Source organism: Urocitellus parryii, chromosome 13, assembly GCF_045843805.1.
Source record: "Urocitellus parryii isolate mUroPar1 chromosome 13, mUroPar1.hap1, whole genome shotgun sequence".
In the NCBI taxonomy this organism is placed as follows: domain Eukaryota; kingdom Metazoa; phylum Chordata; class Mammalia; order Rodentia; family Sciuridae; genus Urocitellus; species Urocitellus parryii.
Window position 1 is genome coordinate 21,089,786 of NC_135543.1, and position 13,074 is coordinate 21,102,859.

General features: G+C 33.7%; 1 protein-coding gene across 1 annotated transcript in view; it reads right to left on the minus strand.

The window, feature by feature from the left end:
• Positions 1-13,074, minus strand: part of Dcc (DCC netrin 1 receptor) — a 1,056,042-nt gene that overhangs the window by 169,270 nt on the left and 873,698 nt on the right. The window lies entirely within an intron of this gene.

Below are 13,074 nucleotides of genomic sequence, written 5' to 3' on the forward strand. Positions count from 1 at the left end.
TGGCAACCTCTCCTCCAGCTACAGTTACCACTCTTACTCCTCTAGGTTTTCGTTATTTAATTTTCCATCACAGCCTCTCCTGATTACCCTATTTAAAATTAAAACCCTGGCCTCATCACTCCTGAACTGCTGCCCTGTTTTGCTTTTTACAGGATGTATTGTGGTTATTTCATCACTCTTTCTAACACCAGTACCTATAAAATGCTCAAAAATATGGGAATAAAGTCTATATGTTTTATAAGGTTCAACACTATTGTCATTATGGATAGCTGTCATTTTATATGTATAATTATATAATATATGTCATTATATACGTACATGCATGTAATACTTACAATTACATATGTTTATATACACATATATTACTCTATGTACATGTATACATATGCACATGTACTTAATAAAACTTTGTACAACTGTATCCATTAAAGTAAAAAATTTAAAGGAGGGAAGGAACAATTTAGGAATGAAACAAGATAAATACATAGTTAGGGAAGTTTATTTTTCCCTCCTGGTGGTTAAAAAGATTGGACTCTGTTGGCTCTTGCTAATGAAAACAAAGTGCCATGTACCATCTGTGAGGCATGGCACTGCCAAGTGGTGGCAGGATGTAGGTTTTTTTGAAAAACACTCACATATTTGCTCTCCACTTAGTTACTGCATTTTGTGGGTCATTTTGTTAGAGTTTTATTCTGGTCTCCAGCAGCCAATCACATAAGGCAATTGATACACTCAGACTCTGTTTGTGAGGGCAGTTCTGGTACCAATGTGCCCATTCCTTTTGACAGGATCTGTTCTCACCAGTGGGCATCAGCTATTTAGGCTGCTAACTCCATAAATCTTGCCATTTGTTTACTTATCGTAGTGGATGACCCTTTCTATTCACTAGCAAACTCTACCTTGCATTTATGAACCATTCTATTCCTACCATTTTCTTAGTATTAACATTTCAATATCTTTGAAAATTTAAATGCAGCTAAATTCACTCAGAGGTACACAGGCACATACCCCCATTGTGATCATGATACAAATCAGCTCCACTGTTTTTAAAATTTCCTCATCTTCCTCCTCTATGGACAAACCCACTCCTTAATCTTCATTATTCATTTTGATATTGAACTTTAAAATGTCTTTCTATTTCTTCTTACTAACGTTTTCTTATTTGTTTTCACCATTAGACACTGTGAATCCTAAGTTTTCATTCCTGTTCTTAGTAATAGCAACAGTTACAATTTATGATACCTAGTATACATGGTCACACACAGCATTTTTAATGGATGTTATTTCATTTCTAGTGGAGTCTGCACTCGCAGATATTCTATAAATTTTATATGAATTAAGTTTTTACTTTTCATCATTAATTTTATCTTCTTTTATTTACTTTTAATATATGTTTTCCTTCAATCTGAACTATTTTAGGTTAATAAGTGATATTTAATTTTTTTTCACTTTACTTTTAGCTACTTCCATTTGCCTAATTTTACTTTATCATTGCTTCTAAAATTGAAAAAAAAAAAAACACCTAGGAATTCAAGGGGACTGGAAGGGTAGTCAATAGTTTAACAGGAGTTTTGACAAGTTTACTCCTTTAATACGGCAATGAGTAACAATTCTGCAAAAATGTGTCTCCTAGATCTAAGTCAATCAAACTAGTACATCTAGGGATAAGGAATCTCTTTTCTCCCATGTCCTCCAATTTCTGCCCATGACATACGACTCCCAGTGATAACAGAAGATGCTGACATCCAGTTGTTTCCTTGGGGCCAGTAAACAATCAGACCTCATCTTGAAATCATTCTGTGGAATCCACATCTACATAATGGCTGTGGTTCACACTGATGGTGACTCATTGGGATAAAAAAGAAAAAGCCAGGTAAGAGACCCTTGATGTACTTTAGGGAAGAGACCCTTAATGGACTGCCCCAAGTTTAATTCCAAAAAGTCAAGATTCTTGCTTTCTGTGATTTTTCTCCTTAGAGAAACTACAGAATCCAAATTCCAGATGTTTAACAGGGTAAATTCAGCCCCCTCCTTGACATAGGAGGAACACGGTTCTTGATTTGACAGGAACCTCTAGAAAGTTAAAATACCTGTAGGGTAGCAGGTTGGCATATTAATCAGAATTCATTAAAACATGCAATGAAGTGTGAATGGATCTCAGAACCTCCTGAGTTCTTAAAGTAGTGGAAGGACCTAAACCTGTTAAAACAAACACGCATGGTGTGGCTTTCTAGAAGCTGCTGTGCAAACAGAAGCCTATCAGGGTCAGAGAGGCTTGTCTTATTTTAGGGTCCAGTGACAACAGATCTGGATATCATAAAACTCGCTCGAATCTGTTTCTTTCATGATGCATTTGATTAACTACTTTATATTCAAAAAATTCCAGATCTTTAGTAATTCAACTACAGACCCAATACTAAATTGGGGGTGTGGGAGTCTTAGTCTTTGTCAAATAATGTATTAAATGAGTTCTTCAGGCTTATCCTCCTCCAAGTGTATTCAAACCTCAATTCTCAAAACAACATACATATTAGTTTAATTTGCTCTAGAACAAACAAAAGCACCACTTTAAATAAAATACAGAATCAAGATATTTCCTAGAAAACTAGGACTTTATTTTTAATTTCTAACCTAAGGAAAAGGGGATGCATTCATATATTTAAGAAAAAAATTATAACACAGGGCCATGAATATGTCTTGTCATCATTTATCTATGATCTCTTTTTGACACTCAGAATGGAAATCAATGGAGAATCAAACTGCATGTGTTGTATGCATTTCACACAAATATCCAGCTATCAACATCTACGTGATCACCCTGCACTTACTAGTAATTGAGCATCTACTATGTAGCAGAAACTGCAAAGTACTGAGGACTTCAAGATGAACATGGTCTTTGCCACTAGTCTACTGAGAAGTGTGATGGATGTTATGATGACATGTTCCAAAAGGACTATGAGGACTTAGATGAAAGATATCTGAATGAAACTCAGATGAGAAAAAGCTTCTAGAAATAAAACATCATTGAGTTTTAAAGGAAAAGTAGGTTTGAAATATGTGAGAAGACATGGAGACTCTGGTAGAGTGCACAAGGAATCCAAAAACTTGAGACTCAACGCAGCTGAGGAAGGGCACCTGGGTGGTACTGCAGACAGGCAGACGTGAGGAAGCAGCAGACTTGATGCTGCGACATGGCCAGATGGAGAACAGTTTGAGCAGTGAAAGGACATCAGCAGATCTGGCTATGAAAAGTCACGTTGGAACAGTATGGAGTCTAGAGAGCAGGGGAGAAAACCAGTACCAAGAAAATAGGCACAAAGGTACTTTCAGGTGACAAGTGAAGGCAGCCTGATAGGAGGCATGGTGGTGGGCTTGGAGCAGAAAGGATGGATTCCATACCCAAGAATGAGGCAGAATCACAGACCTCGGTGGATGATTGCATGGGTACTGGCAAGTGTGAACTGGAGAAGGAGAACGGCAAGGTGGCTTCCAGCTTGGGTGGCCTGTGGATACTGGAACCATCCCAAAGTGGAAAACACAATCAGTGAAAGAGAAAGTGCACCTGAGAGATCAGCTCCAGCTTCCAACTGTATGAGAGGTTTTAGGTCCAAGCCCTACATCTCTGTTGTATTTGAAAATACCGAAAGAAAGAAGCAATGAAAAAATTCTTTACAGCCCCTGATGGCCTTTCTATATTTTAATTACATAAGAAGGAGTCACTTGATCCTCATTGGCCTTCCAAATCCATCACTGGAACCAACAGTTATCAACTTGTTTGATGTAAGAGGAAAAAACAAAACAAAACAATAACAGCATTTTGCATTTTAACAAAGCTGCTGGCCATAGCCACAACCCCCTTTAATGAAAAATCTGCTAAGTGGTCAACTTGTTTTTCTATTTATTTTTCAAATATACTAAGTTTCTGCCTTCTATGTTCGGTTATACTGATTTAATTATGTATTCCTCTGCCAGACAGTACTACATTGATTTTCTATCAGGCTTTATAGAAAATGTTAATTATACTTTTTAAAAATTTCTTGGAATTCTTCTACATTATTCTTTCTTATGAAGTTGCCTCTGATTGAAATTATATTCAGCTAATCATTACTTTTAGAAGAACTCACATTGACATGATGTTCACATTTACCATCCAGCAACAAACATAGGTATCTATTTGTTCACAATTTATTTCATATTTTTTAAATAAAATGTAATGTTTTTCTTCATATACATTTGTTTATATCTTGTTCAGTTTGGTCTCAGCTATTATATTTTATATTGCCTATAAGTGCAGTTCTTTTTTGATGATTAAAATATTATTACTATAAAAAGCAACACTTTTGTATATGTATCTTGAAGATTATGACATTATTAAATTTTTAATAAGTTCTAGTAGTTTTGTAGTTCTTGGAATTTCTGCATATGCTACCATATCATGTGTAAAATAATATTTCTTTCCTTTTATAATACAATACTGTGATTTATTTGTTTCTTTTTTTTTTAACCAAAACTACTATGCTCTTATGAATAACAGAAATGGTAGGAATCTTCTCAGGCCTGTTTGAATCCAAAATAAAATGCATTTAGTATTTCACTATTTAACATAATAATTGCTCTTAATTTCTTGAAAAAAACTGTTAACATTTTGAAAACTCATTTATATTCCTATATTAATATGAATTTTTTTAAAAAATTGATGATGACTAATTTTTCAACATGCCCTCTTGCATCTATGGATAGAATTATGAGATATCCTTCACAATTATTCCTTAATTAGATGATGAACTTTTAAGATGTACTAAATACATGCCCTCATTTGTATCAGAAATGAAAACATCTATTCCCTGTATGGTCATGAACAAGGAGAAGCGTCATGAGTCCAACAGTAAAAGTGTTTCCTTTCGTACTGTTCTCAGACTCTGAGTATTTTATATAGCTCTCAGAGAGAACTGCAGTCAAAGTGTGAGATCTAATTTGTCAAAACCTGCAACAAAAACAGAACTGCTAAGTGCCCTGTTGCCACTCTCACAGTCAATTCTTAGGAGAAATCACTAAGCTGGCTCTACTCTTGCTATTCCTCAGGGTTGAGGTAAAGTCACTTCCCCAACATCACACAGTGAGTAGATCAGTATTCAAGTCTAGTCATTAGGACTTCAGAACACACACACACACACACACACACACACACACACACACACGCATTATATATAACTGTTTTTAATTACATAAGAAGTGATCGGTTCACCCAAGCAAGTCATAAGGGACATTCTATGAACAAACAGAAAGTTTCCCGTGGCCAAGCAAAGTACTTGAAACTTTGAACATTTGTACAAATCTGTACCATCCTTTGTTCATTATAGTTCAGAGATCCTAAACGCCATTTGCCCAAGAATTGAAGCAGATTTAAAATTGCTTCTAAAAATTAGTTAGGGCATTGCCTCCTATTTTCCTTGTATAAGTTGAAATCCATTAAATCCCACTAAGGGGCTGAGTTCTTCAATGATATGATGGCATAGTTGCTGTACCATTGATTCCCCAAGCTTGTCAAGGAGCAGCCCATATTGTCACAAATGGCTGTTACCAAAGGTCTACAAGAAAAAAAAATTCTTTTAAGACATGGTGTTTACACACCAAATCCCATATTGACATCAAGCTAAGTTGACAGAAGAAAATATTATTTTGGTGACTGGTGTAATCCCCACTCCCTTCCCTAATTCTGAATTTTTACTTTGATTTATTTCGAGGGTTTGTCTTTGGCTTTCACATAGAATTTTACCAAAATTATACCAACAAATACAACTTCTGTATTTGTTAAAAATAACAGTCCATTTTATAAAACACCCAGTATTTTTAATCTAATAGGTAAAACAGTAAACCAGGCTGCCTATATACTGGACTCTAGAATTCTACTCTAGATGTAATATGATTTTTTTCTTGGACCAGTCTGTTACTTGCAAATATGTTTTTACAATTTCAAACATATTGACTATCATATTACTATTGGTTGGTAGTTTAATTATATTGCAATCAGTAGATATGTTTACTGTGATTCAAGAGCTTTAAAACCCATTTATTTATAATCAAGCATAAAATATCCCTTGGATGCTTGAGAAAAACTTGATGTTTTAATTGTGTGTATATAAATGTCAGATTAATCTTCTGTATCCTTTCATTTTTTCCCCAACTAAGGAGAAAGGAGTATTAAAATTTCTGAATATGACACTAGGATTTTTATATTATTTGCAACTTATGAAAATATAGAAATTAAATAGTTAAACAGGCTAGTAATTTAAATGACACCACAAGAAATAACTAAATCAAACCAAAGGTTTGGATAATCTAGGACATTCTAGAGGACAGAAATTTAGACCTTCCAATAAGTTAGAGTAGGATAAAGTGATTGTGGTAGATTAAGAGATTTGAGAGCTATAAAAACTACATGCAATGTGTTGTCCTTGATTGCATTCCAGTTTGTAAAAATGATTTGTTAAGTATAATTTTGGGGTACCTGAGGAAATTCTATTGTGATCAGAATATTAGGTAAGTTCATGATCAGCAAAAAGAAAAACAATTAAAAAACTAAGTTTGAAAAGTAGCATGTAGCATATATTATTTCAAATAAACATATTTATCTATTTATTAAATATGTTTCATGTATGTATGAACATATTTATAGGTGTGTATAAAGACAAACTTAGAGAATATGAATTTTAGGTATAAAAAATGATAATCTGATAACATCTGGCAGTGAGACTTTGGTCTGTATTTTCTAATGGCTAAGGTGTATATTTTCTGAAATGATCAGAGTATTCAGATATTACAGTGAGCTAGCTGGCTTATCTATAAATAACTGTCAAAGTTTTCTTAAATAGTACAAATGTGTATAATAAAAGCCCTATGTTAATAATTGCCACATATTTCTACAATGTATATATTGCTGTAACATAATACTTTTATCATTGTGTTATGATCCTCTATCCTTAAAGATGTTTTTGGTCTTAAGAAAATTACTAATGAAAAATTTAGCTGGGAGTGGTGGAGCACTCCTGTGATCCCAGTGGCTCAGAAGGCTGAGGCAGAAGGATAACAAGTTCGAAACCAGACTCAGCAACTTATCAAGATCCTATCTCAAAATAAAAAATAAACTTTGGATTAGGCAGAGGGGAGTGAAGGGAAGGGAGGGGGTATGGAGATAGGAAAGATAGTAGAATGAAACAAACTTTATTGCCTTATATAAAAATATACTACACCACTGGTGTGATCTTGCATCATGTACAACCAGAAGAAAGAGAAGTTATACTCCATTTAGATATGAAGTGTCAAAGTGCATTCTACCGCCATGTATAACTAATTAGAACAATAACAACAGCAAAAGTCTGGGGATGTGGTTCAGTGGTTAAACTCCCCTGGATTCAGTCCCCAGTACCAGAGACAAAAACAAAAACTACAAAACAAAACAACAACAACAAAACCCTACATTTCCTTTTTGGGGGGGATGTTTGATATTTCCCCCTTACCTTTATGTTCAAATTTCCCATCTATTAATATTTTAGGTGTGCCAATTATAAACACAATGGTTATGCATGCCTTTGAAATCCCAAACAATAACCTGTACTTAAACTAGTAACGTTAACCCATTTAATGGTCTTATCATAACAGGATTTTTTTCCACCATTTTATTATTTAATTTTTATTTTATTTTTTTTTAGTTACAAATTGTTATTTTTCTTTTTGGATGATCTCATTTGAACAGGCTGAAAGTTCTCCTTCCCCACATTGCTTTTTTTTTCTCCTCTCCTGGATGACACGCTCTGCACTGCATTCTGCAGGTTGTTATGATTTCAACTCTTCCCTCTCATCTTAAAATCTAAAGTGAATTATATTTCTACTTTTCACAAGAACAGCACAAAACCCTCAAATCTCTCTGGTCTTCTTACCAACTCATATGCATCCATTCTTTTTACCCTTCCAAATATTGTTTTTTATATTATAATTTTTGATGTGCTTGTAGGGGACATTATTTTGCTTATCATTTTCCATTCTTTATCCCTCTCTCCCTTCCTCTATCCCTCCCTCCTTCCTTTCTTTCTTTCTATTTTCTTTCTTTCTTTTTATTTTTGTACCAAGGATAAAAGCCAAGGGCACTTAGCTTTTTTAATTTTTAATTTTGAGACAGGATCTCACTAGGTTGCTTAGGGCCTCACTAAATTGCTAAGACTGGCTTTGAATTTGTGATCCTCCTGCCTCAGCCTCACAAGCTGCTGGGATTATAGGTATGCACTACTGTGCCCGGCTGCTTACGGTTTTCTTTAATATTCAGTCTGTTTTCTTCTTCTTCTTCTTTTTTTTTTAAAAAAAGGTACTTAACATTCTTTACCAAAACATGGTTATGTTAAACACTTATTATTTTTTTAAATGTAAAATGTGTTTCTGTGTCTCTTTTTCCTTGAATAATTATTTTAGTTGAATGTAAAACTCTAGGGTGGTTTTAATTTTTATCTGTACTTTGAAGCTATTTTATTGTTCTCTGGTATAATTGTTGCTAGTAAGTTTTCATCACTTTAATTGTGTGCTGAATAAGTAATATGGTGTCAAGGTCATTTTAAAATGTTTTCTTTTCCTTGTCTTTATTTTTGGTAGTACCCAGTATCAAAGGTAGAACACTGCTCTTGAATCTAACAATTCAAATTTCATCAATTTTGAAGAATTCTCACTGCTTATCTCTTCAGAAACCCTCTCTCCTAAGTTCTCTGCTTTCTTTTGGAATTATGAATGATGCATATTAAATACTTTTGTGTTATGCCTTTGTTTTCTAATATCTCCTTTCCCCCACATTCCTGTGTCATTCTTTGCTGTGATCTGCACCATTTCTTTAGACCTATCTTTGTGTTTATTATATTTTGTCTTCAACTATGTTTAGTGTGCTATAAAACACACTGAGTACTTTTTATTTTAATGACATAAGTCAATGGCTATAATTTTTCATGTTCATGTTTCTATTTTGTTCTAAGCATTCAAGGGATTCATTCTCAAATTAATCTTGTCCTGTTGGATTGTTTTTGGTAAACTATCTTATTTACATATTTTGTACTCTTAAGTGCTACATTTTTGACATTTGATACTTTATTACTTGCATCTTTATTACATAGTATCATCAATATCAACTATTCATCTATTTCATTTTTGTATGCATATATTTAGGTATGTATTTTTATTATTAATTAGTCACTTTATTAATCTGAAATTTTCTTTGCCTATTTTCACTTGCCTAATAATGTTTTCTCTTTGCCTTAAAATTATATTGATGGGCTGGAGTTGTGGCTCAGTGGGAGAGCACTTTCCTAGTATGTCTGAGGCACTGGGTTCTATTCTTAACACCACATATAAGTAAATGAATAAAATAAAGGCCCATGAACAACTAAAAATGTATTAAAAATTATATTGGTAATTTTGTTTTTAACAAGACCTAAAAGTCCCTTTTAAAAATAGGTAAATTCAGTTTTGTTCGATTTTAGAATTTCTCTCATTTAGGTGCATTTTAGCTTTTCCTTTCCAGTTGTTTTTATTTACTGCATTTTGCTATACAGAGTTGTGTTTTTAAAAGTTTCTCCAATGATTTAGAAAATATTTATTTGGAAGATTTTTTTTAAAGTAATACTTAATGGTCCAAAGTATATGTATGAAGACACAAATTGGTGTGAATATACTATGTTTACAACCAGAGATATGAAAAAATTGTGCTCTATACATGTATTAAGAATTGTAACGCATTGTGCTATCATATAAAAATATAAATATATATATATAATTATATATATATATTATATTATATATTAAATATATATATATATAATATAAATATATATATATAATTTACATTAAAAAAAGGAATCATTTATGCCACTCAGGCATTGTTATAATTTTGAAATAGATCCTTCCTATTAGATTACATGATCAATTTATCTTGAAGTGTTAATTGCAAAGATACATTGATTAAACATATAGATTTTATATTATTAAAAAGTAATAATGAATATGAAATTTCAATATGTTTACTTTCTATCAACTCTGAAAATTGAGGTATTTATTTATTTATTTATTTTAGGTATCAATTAGGTAAATACCAGTATAATAGAATATGCTGATTATCTTTGATTTTTGTTCAACTTCCTTTAAATATTCAGATTATGTGGAATTCCAGATTTTTAAGCCTCTTTATTTCTTCTCTTTTCTTGACCTATTTTTCTGTTTCATGTCTAGGTTTTCTTCTTTTATACCTTTTGGCTTCAAAATGATGCTAATATAAAAGTAAAATAAATCACAAACCCGCCAATTTACCTTATGTTATGCAAACATTTGGTACAAGCGTATTTATCTTTGCCAATGACTTGAACAACATTAAATTGCTGTTTTGCAGGTAACTGCACTAGTTTCTCTATTGCTGCTACACTTAGTGGCTTAAATTACCATAAACCTAAGGCTTAAGACTACACACATTTATTATTTTACATTTCTAGGGGTTAGAAGTTCGGCCACAGGGAGCTGAAATGCAGGTGCCATCCAGGTTGCACTCCTTGTTGGAGCTCTAGGGAACTTTCCTTGTCTTTTCAAGTTTCTACAAGCTGACCCCCTCCTGCATCACCCCAACTTGTCTTTGTTATGTCATGTCTCTTTCTGACACCAGTACCTTCTGCTTTCCCCATCTCAGGACACTTGTGATTACACTGGGTCTGTCTAAACCATCCAGGATAATCTCCCCATCTAGAGACCCAAAACTCAGTTGCATCTCCAAAGTCTCTTTTGCCAGGTAAGGTAACAGGTTCAGAGGGGGACGCATTCTGAGATTAGCATTTGAACGTGGAGAGGAAGTTATTTCACTATATAACTCTACTTTATATAGTTATTATAAAGTTATTTCACTTTATAACTCTACTTTAGTCCTTTAGTTTTCTTTTTTCTTTCAATTATTAGTCCCAAATTTATATTCTTCTGAGTTCTCACTCTTCTGCTTACAATTATTCATTTTTGGAGACTATTTTTAAGTAAATATGGAAGTTTGGATATGCAATATTCCTTCTTTCTGGGTGGTCTCATCAACTTAGATTTTATCATTATTCTGAAAATAAGCTTCCATGTGTGCTTCTCAGATCCCTGTTCTAAGTAGCATGCTTCATGCCAGGACTGCCTTTGTGCTTCACTTCTCCAGGGAGATGCATGTGGAGTGACCCCCATCTCCATATTAGTGGGTCAGGATAGCCTAGCTAGTTACCTTTTTCCCCGGGGCAGGACACTAGAGCTGCTCCTATCTTCACAAGTGTTTGCTGTGTCATTGTTGCATACAGATCTTTGCTAGCCAAGCTACTCCAGTTTAGGGTAGACGTTTAATTTTAAATCACTTTGTTATTGATGGTGTATAACCAATTTCCACCTGTTCACTTAATAATGAAAAAAAAAAAAGGCAATACAAACCCATCCCCAGGCTCAGTTTCCTAGAGGATACCTTTATTGAACTTTATCACAAATTCTCTTATTTCCTTATGCAAGAATTTTATATTAGACCTTGGGGAAATCTAATGATCTTGTATTTTTCTTAAGCTGAAATTTTGAGGCACAAAATAAGTACTTTAAAACTTCACAGCTGTCAGTAATAGCAATGCACTTTCCAGGGAACCTTGAGTAAACAGTTTAGTTTGGTTTTATAATTACTTTAACAAAACATGCCAATTCAAAGGGCCATCCATAAGGAATTGGTGTATTTCTCCATGTTACTGTTTATTTTTGCATGCTTACACCAAGCAGAGAAGGCAAATGGAACAACTAAAGTCAAAGAAGGGGCAAGGTGGGGTGCCTTTAGCATCTGTAAATAGTGCTACCTTGTTTGGGTGGCTCTCAGGACTCAGTTCCAGAATTATGAGTAGACACACTCAGAGGTCAGCAGGGAGAGCAATTCTTGCAGTTTTCCTCAACACGGATTTCTTCTTCAGTAAAACAACTTCTGAGCATCACCACCCCACCACCACAATTTCACATTGATTTCAAAACGAATCCATCCTCCTTATCCATTAAAGGAAATCAAAGCAATTCTATGTTGTTGAGGGCCACAGACAAGTCAAGATGGTGCCTGGCACTTTGCCAGGAGGAGTGGTTTGCTAAGTAACGCCAGTGAGCCCTTAAGATGATGGAGATTCCTTAATGACTGACTGCTGTATCTAGATGATGTTAATTAAGTTAAGCTGTGCGTAATTATTAAGATGATGAGGATTCCTTAATGACTAATTGATGTATCTAGATGATGTTAATTGAAACAAGCTGTGTATAATGAGTTAGGTATAAATACCTCTGCTGTCCTACAATAAAGCGGCTTCCAATGTATCAACCTTCACAAGTTGCTTGTCACCCCCTGGTTATTTTGGAAGTTTCTGATTTTGAAACCATTAGAATTCAAAGCTTCCAAACATTAGCTATGAAGACTTTGGTGGAGATCATTTATATGTTATTCAATATTTAGATATTTATATGAATAAGTTAAAATTAAATGAAAAATAATTTTTAACAAAGCGTCTCTCTTTCTCACACACATTCACACATACACACATATACATACACATACTCAGTCTGAATATTCTTTTGGAGCTAAGAGTGACTACTACTGTGATTGTCCATTAACCCATAGATTAATTCCTATCATGTTTTTTAAAACATTTTAAAATTAAAAAAGGAAATTAAAACTTTTTGTGGTGCTGAGAATTGAACCCAGGTTCTTTCTCATGCTAGGTAAGCACTCTTCCACTGAGCTACATCCCCAGATCAAGAGTTTTACTTTTTTGATATTTGAATTTCAAAGAAAACTAGAAGAAAGGAAGGGCATCAAAGTCATTTTAGGAAAGTATCTTTGTGGAATGCAATCATCAGTCAATAAATTGAGAAGGCTTTAGGACCATTGCTACTAATTTCTTGTAGCAAGTGAAACACTGCTTTACAAAGCAAGTTAAACAATTACATTCCTCACTTTCATAGTTAAATGTTTTGAAAGGGCTGTTAATTTCCATTATGTTTGAGCAGGAACAATCTCAA